The sequence below is a fragment of the Callithrix jacchus genome, chromosome 12 (assembly GCF_049354715.1).
Source record: "Callithrix jacchus isolate 240 chromosome 12, calJac240_pri, whole genome shotgun sequence".
Classification (NCBI taxonomy): domain Eukaryota; kingdom Metazoa; phylum Chordata; class Mammalia; order Primates; family Cebidae; genus Callithrix; species Callithrix jacchus.
Window position 1 is genome coordinate 10,861,816 of NC_133513.1, and position 11,477 is coordinate 10,873,292.

Sequence of the window (11,477 nt, forward strand, 5' to 3'; positions counted from 1 at the left end):
TATGGCTGGCAAGTTTCTGATTGCTGCCAAGGAGTGGTGAAAAGAACACCACCTCTAGGAAAGGGCCCGGAGCATGAGCAGCCATGTGGAGAGAGAGGCCAGGGGCCATCAGGATAGCAGACACATGAGTGAAGAATTCAGCCCGGAAGTGGATCCTGTAGCCCCTACTACTCTGGCCCACACCACATGCATCAGAGAAAAACAGCCCAGCCAAACCCTTCCTAAATTCCTGCCTCATAGATCTAGAAGCAAAATAAAACAGTTGCATTAAGACACTACATTCTAGAGTAGCTTTTTCCCCTTTTTTCTTATTCTTTTGAGACAGAGTCCTGCTCTGTCGCCCAGACTAGTATGCAGTGGTGTGATCTCAGCTCACTGCAGCCTCCACCTCCCAGGTTCAAGCGATTCTCATGCCTCAGCCTCCCGAGTAGCTGAGATTACAGGTGCCCGCCACCACATCTGGCTAATTTTTGCATTTTTAGTAGAGACAGAGTTTCACCATGTTGGCCATGCGGGTCTCAAACTTCCGACCTCAGGTAATCCCCATGCCTCAGCCTCTCAAAGTGCTAAAATTACAGGCATAAGCCACCGCACCAGGCCAATTCCTGTTTTAAGCCACATAGTTGTGGTAATTTCTTAAAACATGTCTAGGAAACTACCACACTTGCTTCAAGGCAGGACAAATGCTGAAATGTAATTTATGCTCCATAAACCCACAGAATCAGGTTGAGGCTGGAATCTCACTTAAACTTGCCCTCTGCTGGTCTTCTTCCCCTTCCCTAGTCTACTCTTCTCACTCCACTTCCAGTTAGTTTCTCCTGGGAGCCCTTCCTCAATAAATCATTTGCACATCAATTCCCATTTTCAGCCAGTTCTGGGGGAATCTGACTTAAGACAGGAAATAAGGGTTGGGGCCAAGATTTGCACCGAGTTTATCTAACCCCAGAAAGTTAGAAGAGTCATGTCATTTATTTCAGAATCAGACCTACCTGGGCCAACCCCTTAGGAGCTGAGTGACCATAGATAAGTGGCTTAGCATCTCTTAGCCTCAGTTTTCTGATCTGCAAAATGAGACCAGTCTTGCTATCTCCCCCTTAGGGCAGCCAGGATGACTAGAGATGGCATATGCAAGGACACAGGAGCTCCAGCCTTGGGCACTGTGTTCTGCACCACTGGGTAGGTAAGGGGCAGACACATCCAGCCAGGTGTGATACAATCTCAGGTGATGCAATCTCAACCCCAGGCTGTGCTCTGGAAGATGTGGAGCCTCCATGAGCCCTCGATGTCCTGTTTTGATTAGATTTGGTTTTCATAATGTTCCTAAGATGACAGAAGCTTCTGTTGAGTCATCTTATCAAAGCATATTTGTTAGATCTGAAGGCTCATGGTTTGTCATCAGCTGAAAAAGAGAAAAATGAGAGTTGAAGGGGGAAGGAAAAAATCACAAAGGCCAGGAACACAATGAAAAGGGCAGTCTGTGTTCTGAATCTCTAACAACAGCCCCACTCTTGTTCTCAGGGAATGGTGCTGATAGGGGAGGCATTTCCAGTATGGAGACATTGACTAGGCCTGTCTCATTTCATGCATAAGGAAGCTGACCCTCAGAGAGGTTGCCCAGGGTCTCACTGGTGGGGTTGAATCCAGGTCTGCTCAAGTACAAAGCCCAGACTCTCAACCCCAGCCTCCCTTAAGCTGCCTGAGGTCTCTCCTGACCTGATTTCAATCTTCCCTTCACCCTCCAGCCTAGTTCCCATCCACCAAGTCCAGCATTTCAAACCACAGTGTGTTCTTGGAGGTTTTTACTCAATGTAGCTATAACACCCAGAGGAGTCTTGGAAACAAACAAGAAAGCATCTCTATGATCAGAACCACAGTCACTCACTGCATCATGGTCGTGGATCCATAGTCACAAATCATGGCACCATGTTACCAAATGTCAAGACCACACCTGCACACCTGCACTGGAGATTTCAAGATGCCACTAAGAAATAGGTAGCACTCAGCACAAAATGTTCTCTGGAGCTAGTTTGGACATTTTTTTGTAAGGAAGAGACCTGGTGGGATAAGCTGAGATGCCTCAATGCTTTTTATTATATGAGTCATTTCCACTCAGATAGGACTGGACAGTTTAGATTGTTACTTGCTCTGCATGCTACTATACCACTGAAAGGGAGTGGAAGCTGCTTGAGCAAATTGTGTCAGTTTTGCTACATGTGGGGTGACACCAGCTTAATACTGTGGCAAGAACAGAGATGAAACAGCTAAAATAGAATCAACCCAATGTACATTTCAGTGGTTTGAATAAATCATCGCATTACATTCATTCCTTGAAATACACTGCTATGAAAATGAACAAACCATACGGGACACAGCATAGATTCATCTTATAATTTTTTTGAGGCGAAGTCTCGGTCTGTCACCCAGGCTGGAGTGCAGTGACACAATCTCGGTTCACTGCAATCTCTGCCTTCCAGGTTCAAATGATTCTCCTGCCTCGGCCTCCCGAGTAGCTGAGATTACAGGTGTGAGCCTCCACAGCGGGCTAATTTTTTGTATTTTTAGTACAGACCATGTTTCACCATTTTGGCCAGGCTGATCTCAAACTCCTGGGTGATCCGCCCATCTCGGCTTCCCAAAGCGATGAGGTTACAGGCGTGAGCCCTGACGCCCAGCCAATTCATCTTATATATTGAGGAAACGAAAAATCAAACACGAAAGAATACAACACAGTGTGATTCTATTTAAAGTTCAAAGCAAGGAGAGCTAAACTATATTGTGAGGATGCGTGCTTAGGCAGCAAAACTATAAAAGCAAGCAAACAGCTGAGTACCATGGAAGAAAGGATCGTGGGTATTTCTAAGAGAGTGACGCGGAAATAAACCGGGGATTCGCCGGGCACGGTGGCTCACACCTGTAATCCCAGCACTTCCAGAGGCTGAGGCGGGAGGATCCCAAAATCAAGAGATCGAGACCATCCTGTCCAACATGGTAAAACCCCCATCTCTACTAAAAATACAAAAATTAGCCGGGCGTGGTGGCACACGCCTTTAGTCCCAGCTACTAGGGAAGCTGAGGCAGGAGAATCGCTTGAACCTGGGAGTGGAAGTTGCATTGAGCCGAGATCACACCATTGCACTCCATCCTGGGCAACAAGAGCGAAACTCTGTCTCAAAAATTAATTAATTAATTAATTAAAATAATCAGGGGCTTCTTGGGGTTCTAGCAATATCTATATCTTGAACTGGTTGGTAATTACATGGGTGTTTCCTTTATAACTATTTGTTATACTGTATATACTGCACATGTTGCATAGATGTGTTATATGAATGCTATTTATCACAATAAAAGTGTTTTAAGAATGTCATTAGGAGCCAGGCATGGAGGCTTACACCTGTAATCCCAGTATTTTGGGAGGCCAAGGCGGGAGAATCACTTGAACCCAGGAGCTTGAGATCAGCCTGGGCAACACAACAAGACCTTGACTCTACTGGAAATCAAATTTAAAAAATTAGCCGGGCATGATGGCAGGCACCTGTAGTCCCACCTATTCAGGATAAAGAGGTGAGAGGACTGCTTGAGTCCCAGAGTTCCATCCTGCAGAGAGCTATGATTGTACCACTGCACTCCAGCCTGGGTGACAGCACAAGACCCTATTTCAAAAAAAAAAGAACGTCCTTAGGGAATTATAAATTTAAACAACAAGGGGATATCATTACACACCTATTAGCGTGACCAAAATCCAGAATACTGACAACACTAAATGCTGACAAGCATGTGAAGAAACAGGAACTCTCAGCCATTGCTGGTGGGAATGCAAAACGGTACAGCCACTTTGGGATACAGTTTGGGAGTTTCTTACAAAGCTAAACATACCCTTATGATATGATCCACCAATGACACTACTTGGTATTTACCCAAATGAAGTAAAAATTTACGTCCACATAAAAACCTGCACACAGATGGTTACAGCTGCTTTCTTCATAACTGCCAGAACTTGGGAACAACCAAAATGTTCTTCAGCAGGTGAATGGATAAAAACTGAAGTACATCCGACAGTGGGAAATTATTCCGTGCTAAAAAGAAATGAGCTATCAAGCCATGAAAAGATAGGGATGAACTTTAAATGCATATTACCAAATAAAAGAAGCCAGTCTGAAGGGGGTTGGGGAGGAAGAAGGGATGAACAGGCAGAGCAGAGGATTTGTAAAGCAGCGAAACTCTTTTTTATGATACCTTAATGACAGGTGCATGTGGGTATACATTGGTCCAAACCTACAGAAGGTAGAACACCTAATGTAAACCATGGACTTGAGTGATAAATGATTGATAGGCTTTGGCTGTGTCCCCAGTCAGCTCTTACCTTGAACTGTAATAATCCCCACGTGTCAAGGGTGGACCAGGTGGAGATAACTGAATCATGGGGGCCGTTTGTCCCGTACTGTTCTCATGGTAGTGAATAGTCTCACGAGATCTGATGGTTTCATGAAGGGGAGTTCCCCTGCACAAGCTCTCTTGCCTGCTGCCGTGTGGGCCATGACTATGCTCCTCATTTGCCTTCTGCCCTGATCGTGAGGGCTCCCCAGCCATGTGGAACTGAGTCAACTAAACCTCTTTCCTTTATAAATTATCCAGTCTCAGGTATGTCTTTATTAGCAGTGTGAGAACAGGCTATTACAATGATGATGTGTCAATGTAGGTTCACCGATTGTAACCCAAGCACCACTCTGGGGGGTAGGGAGGGAAGATGTTGCTATCGAGGGAGGTTAAGGGCAGGGGTCAGGGAGAATATGGTCCAGACACAGGGAAATCTCTGTATTTTCCACTCGGTTTTGCTGTGGACCTAAAACTGCTCTAAAAAATAAAATTTATTATTTTTAAGAAATAAAGAAAAGAAAAAGGGATCTTGGGCACAAAACTTACTCTCTGCACCTCATCTATAAAATAGGAACAACAATACTTCACTCATAGAGTTGTGAGGACAGAAAGTGAGAAAATGTACAAGATGTCCAGTGTATCTTCTATTCCTCTGGGAGTTACTGACCGGGATGTGAGTTAATATTCCAGAGCCACTGCCCCCTTACCAGCTAGAAAAAAAACAACGGGCCGGGAGCTCAGGTCTATAACCTCAGCAATTTGGGAGGCCATGGAAGGAGGATTGCTTGAGCCCAGGAATTTGAGACCAACTTTGGCAATGTTAGTGAGACCTCATTTCAGTGGCATATGCCTTTAATCCAGCTACCTGGGAGGCTGAGGTGGGAGGATTGCTTGAGCCCGGGAGATCCAGGCTGCAGTGAGCTATGATCATGCCATGCACTCCAGCCTGGGTAATAGGCTCTAACCGGGAGCGGGGGGAAAAGCCCACTACCTTGAAGGAAACAGAGGTTGGTTGGTTGTTTTTTGTTTGTTTTGAAACAGGGTCTTGCTCCGTCACCCAGGGTGGAGTGCAGTGGCATAATTACAGCTCACTGCAGCATTGATCTCCCAGGCTCAAGTGATCCTCCCACTTCAACCTCCCCAGTAGCTGAGACTATGGGTGCACGCCACCACACCCAGCTAATTTTTTTTTAATTTTTGTAGAGAAAGGATCTCACTATATTGCCCAGGCTGGTCTCAAACTCCTGGCCTCAAGCGATCCTCCCACCTTGGCCTGCCAAAGTGCTGGAATTGCAGGAATGAGCCACTGCACCTGGCCAAGATGTAGTTTAAATAAAATAAGATAAATAAATAATAAATAAATAAAACTGTAACAGAAATCAAATGAAAGAGCCAAGGGCGGCTGGACAGTGACAAGTTGAAAATGGCTAATCCTTCCCTGGGGCGACTGCACCTTAGCCTCCCCACCCCTCATCTCACACTGTGGCTCCTCTGTGTATCTGAGGCTGAGGACTGAAGTCTGCTGGGATCCTACAATCAGTGCTAGGGTTCAGGGAGGAGGAGGGAGGCTGGCCAGGAAGAGACGCTTCCCACAATCCTCCACCACATTTGTGGTATCCCCAGTGTATGGGAATAATCTAGAAAGAAGATAAATAGAGCAGGCTTGTAACAATTGAAAACAACTATTTTTCTCTCAAAGCCAGAAACAAGAAGGAACAGGATGACTTCTTCAGCTCATCTCAAAGAGAACACTTTGATCCAGGTCTAAATGATCACTAAAATCTCTTCTCCCCGCCGAGTGGGTGGAATGTCAACAGCCCAGAGCAGCGGTGCCCTCAGCCGTGTTCCAAATGTCTTCAGTCTCTGATTCATTCTGCAAATAGCTTACATTGTAGCTCAAATGAAAAAAAAAAAAAAAACAAGGCATTCCAGACAGTGACAGATCGAAAAAGAAAATATAAGTGGCCAGGTACAGTGGCTCATGCCTGTCAATCCAGAAACGTGGGAGGACTGATTGAGCTCATGAGTTCGAGACCAGCTTAGGCACCATAGCAAAATCCCATTTTTACTTAAAAAAAAAAAAAAAAATGAGATAAGAAAGAAAAGTAAAGCGTGTGTAAAGGAGAGCTACTTGGGTAGATGGTAGGGGCGACACACGAGGAATGGGCAGAGAAGGGCAAATTGAGTAGGTAATTAAGCTGTGAGTCAGGTGCAGTGGCTCACATGCCTGTAATCCCAGCCTCTGGGAGGCTGAGGCAGGCAGATCACCTGAAGTCGGGAGTCTAGGACCAGCATCACCAACATGGTGAAACCCTGTTTCTATTAAAAATGCAAACATTGGCCAGGCATGGTGGCGGGCACCTGTAATCCCAGCTACTCGGGAGGCTGAGGCAGAAGAATTGCTAGAGCCTGGGAGGTAAAAGTTGCAGTAAGCCGAGATCGCACCACTGCACTCCATCCTGGGTGACAGAGTGAGACTGTCTCAAAAAATAAAATGAATTCTAAAATAAAAATAATTTAAGCTATGTTGGACGAGAAGGAGCCAGTTGTGAAGGTGGAAACGAATGAGAGGGCTTTCTGAGCCAAGAAGAATGCAAATGAAAAGATCTTGAGGCAGAAATTAGCTAAAACCTATATTAGTCTCCCAACTAAACACAACTGGGTGACTTCAAACAACAGAATTGTATTCCCACATGGTTCTGTTTTTAAATGCTTTGGTTTTTTTTCCGAGAAGAAGTCTTGCTCTGTCGCCCAGGCTGAAGTGCAGTGGCATGATCTCAGCTCACCGTAACCTCTGCCTCCCGGATTTAGCCATTCCCCTGCCTCAGCCTTCTGAGTAACTGGAATTACAGGCATGTGCCACCACACCCAGCTAATATTTCTATTTTTAGTAGAGACAGTGTTTCACCATGTTGGCCATGCTGGTCTCGAACTCCTGAGCTCGTGATCTGCCTGTCTCGGCCTCCCAAAGTGCCAGGATTACAGGCGTGAGCCACCGCGCCTGGCCTCTAGCACAGTTCTGGGGGCCAGAAATCCAAAATCAAAATATCAGCTAGGCTGGGTCCTTCTAAAGGCTCTGAGGGACAATCCGTTCAGTGCTTCTGTCCTGCCGCTTGGAGGCTGCCGGCAATCCTGGGCCATCTTTGGCTCACACTTGCCTCACCCCAATCTCCGCCTCTGTCTCCACATTGTCCTCTTCTCTCTGTGTATTCTCCTCTTTCGATGAGGACACCAGTCATTGGACTTAGGGCTCACCCTAAATCCAGGATGATTTCATTGCAAGATCCTTCACTACCTGCATCTAAAATGATCGTATTTCCTTCTTTTTTTTGTTTTGTTTTCTAAGACGGGATCTCTCTCTGTCGCCCAGGCTAGAGTGCAGTGACACAAACACCACTCACTGCAGCCTCTACCTCCTGGGCTCAAGTGACCCTCCCACCTCCGCCTCTCAAGTAAGTGGGAACATAGGCATGTACCATCATGCCCAGCTAATTTTTTAAAAACTTTTTCGTTTATTTTGCTTTATTCCTTTTTATGGCTGAATAATAATCCATTGTATGGATAGAGCTCATTCTGTCTAGCTTGAGAAAACACGTTTTGTGAGATTTTTATTTTACATAATTGATCGTATACAGTATGAATGGCACTGTAACTTTTTTTTTCCATCTATCAATGTGACTTCGTGAAGTGAGTAATATTGGTGGGTTCTTTAAAGTATAAGAGACACTGTCAGATTGTCTCAAGAAATGGAAGAGAGTGATTGCCTGGAACTCTCCACGGGTGACACGTCACTCATTCTCCGCTTGGAGGCTGCCGGCAATCCTGGGCCATCTTTGGCTCACACTTGCCTCACCCCAATCTCCGCCTCTGTCTCCACATTGTCCTCTTCTCTCTGTGTATTCTCCTCTTTCGATGAGGACACCAGTCATTGGACTTAGGGCTCACCCTAAATCCAGGATGATTTCATTGCAAGATCCTTCACTACCTGCATCTAAAATGATCGTATTTCCTTCTTTTTTTTGTTTTGTTTTCTAAGACGGGATCTCTCTCTGTCGCCCAGGCTAGAGTGCAGTGACACAAACACCACTCACTGCAGCCTCTACCTCCTGGGCTCAAGTGACCCTCCCACCTCCGCCTCTCAAGTAAGTGGGAACATAGGCATGTACCATCATGCCCAGCTAATTTTTTAAAAACTTTTTCGTTTATTTTGCTTTATTCCTTTTTATGGCTGAATAATAATCCATTGTATGGATAGAGCTCATTCTGTCTAGCTTGAGAAAACACGTTTTGTGAGATTTTTATTTTACATAATTGATCGTATACAGTATGAATGGCACTGTAACTTTTTTTTTCCATCTATCAATGTGACTTCGTGAAGTGAGTAATATTGGTGGGTTCTTTAAAGTATAAGAGACACTGTCAGATTGTCTCAAGAAATGGAAGAGAGTGATTGCCTGGAACTCTCCACGGGTGACACGTCACTCATTCTCACAACACATCAAGAAAGGTGTTATCAGTATTCAAGACACTAAGAAATTAAGTTTCCTAGAAATAAAGCAGTTGCCCAAGTACCAAGCACATGAAAAGCTCTTCAAAATTAGGTATTGAATGGATGGATAAAATGAATCAGTGGCCGAGCTGGGGATTTGAACTCAGCTCTGTGCACTTGAAGGTCAATCTCCTGCCTCTGCACACACAACCAGAAACCAGAGCAGGGACCACTGTGCATTTAAAGCAACTGCTGTTATAAGCTGATGGGAAGCGGGGGCAGAATTATAATCACCTGCTTTCAGCAGTCCTGGGGGACAAGCACTCTCTCCAGGAGGACAAAAGTTTCTAGGGCTGACAGGAAAATCACATCAAGCATTTGGTAAATGAAAGACCTTTGGAAAAAGGGCTGTTCTGAATAACCAGGCTAATAATAATCACCTGACAGCAATTTCCTGCAAGCTGGTTTCTTAAAACACATCTGGCAGTTCATCCGCCTTCCCTCTGCTGCAGACTCGGTTTACATCAGTCCAGGTGATGAGAGTGATGGACGCTGCAGTCTGTGAGAGTGTGCACCTTAACCCTTGCTTCGCCAAGTCTGGGGGAGACCTGCCTGGGACACTAGGCAGGACGTTTAACCCTAAGGCTCCACCCAACAGACTCACTGGGACATTTTGAATATGTGAGTCTGAGACCGGGTGCAGTGGCTCTCGCCTGTAATCCAGCACTTCAGGAAACCGAGGGGGTGGATCATGTGAGGTCAGGAGTTTCAGAGCAACCTGACCAACGTACTGAAACCCTGTCTCTACTAAAAATACAACAATTAGCCGGGTATGGTAGCAAGCACCTGCAATCCCAGCTACTCAGGAGGCTGAGCAGGAGAATCGCTTGACCGCAAGAGGCAGAGGTTGCAGTGACCTGAGATGGCGTCATTGTACTCCAGCCTGAGTGACAGAGGGAGACTCCATCAAAGAAAGAAAGAGAGAGGAGGGGGGAGGGAGGGAGGGAGGGAGGGAGGAAGGAAGGAAGGAAGGAAGGAAGGAAGGAAGGAAGGAAGGAAGGAAGGAAGGAAGGAAGGAAGGAAGGGAGAAAAAAGAAAAAGTGAGTCTGCATCTCACTATTTATGTAACTTTGAGCAAGGCACTTCATCTCTCTGAGCTTCTGAGTGGGTGTGAGAATGAAGAAAACCACAAGATGAAGATGCCAGCAGTATGCCTTGTTCATAACGGAGGCTCAGGAGCAGAGGGTCCTCTCCCCGACTCCCCCAGCTACCATCTCTTCACAGGCCTACCAAGAAGGGCTGGCTTTCTTTCCCCTTATCTGGTGGCCTATTACTGTGTTGGAAATCACCTCAAATTTTGTGGCACTAATAATAACTCTTTTCTGTGTTCCTAAACTCTGTGGGTCAATCTCAGAGGTCACCTGGGCTGCTTTAACAGAATATCATACATGGGGTGGCTGATAAAACACATTCATTTCTCATGGTTCTAGGGGCTGCAAAATCCAAGATCAAGGCACTGGAAGATTTTGTGTCCAATTATTGGTCATAGATGGCTATCTTTTTGCTGTGTGCTCGTATGACAGAAGGGGTGAGGCAGCTTTTTGGGGCCTTTTTTGTAGGGGCACTAATCCCCTATAAAAGATTATAGGTTTGATGAGAGGAAAGATGTAATCTGACTTTTGATTTTAAAGGATCCTTTTCCCTGCTTTAAATTTGAAGACAAAACTCCGAAGGGTGTGAGCAATGCCTTCCTAGTGCCCTCACCACCTCCCAACATCCTCTGGGGATAACGGAGAGAACCCTCAGTGAACTAGAGAGAAAACTAGGAATAGAATCTGATCCCAAGACACCTAACTGGCTCTCTGTGTACTGTCCTGGGGGATTTCAGTAAACACAATCTGTTTCTTAAAAAAAGACAAAACTGCTTATTTGTGTCACTTAGTCACCCTATCAACTCTTCACATCTTATCATCAGTAACCATGAAACTGATGTTGATTTAATTCTGTTTTGAAAAGAGAAAAAATAAGTAATTTAGAAAAAGGGTGCCAGCTGAGGCCGTGTGTGTATGTGTATACGTGAGCATATGGGCATATGGATTTTACATATGTGGACTTTGCATATGTGCCTGTGTTTATATTTGTGTGTTGATGTTGACATGTCTGAGAGTGGACACAACTGTGTGTGTCTGGGCATGTCTGTGAACACATCAGTGTGGTGTATATTCCTGGCAGCTCCCCATCTCATGCACAATAAAATCCGAAGTTCTTACAATGTTGCAAAAGTTCTAACCCTGGATACATCTGTATCCTCGTTTCCTTACAGCCCATCTCCTGGGTTACTCCATTGTGGCCAGGCTGACTTCCATGTTGTCACTGGAATACACAAGTTGAGAAAAGGGCCAGGATCGTTGACTTTACTTTTTCTAAAAATGCAGTGACTCAGGCAAGAGACATGAGAACCTGTGGTCTATCCTGCTCATCCTCTTCAGGGCATCCTTCGGAGGACTGTGCTCAGTCACTTGACTCAGAGGCTTTGTGAAATTCTGCAGGCAAGGCCTAAAGGAGCAAACATGGATTCTTATGTTTGCGATTTTGTCTCACCTCCCTGGTGTTG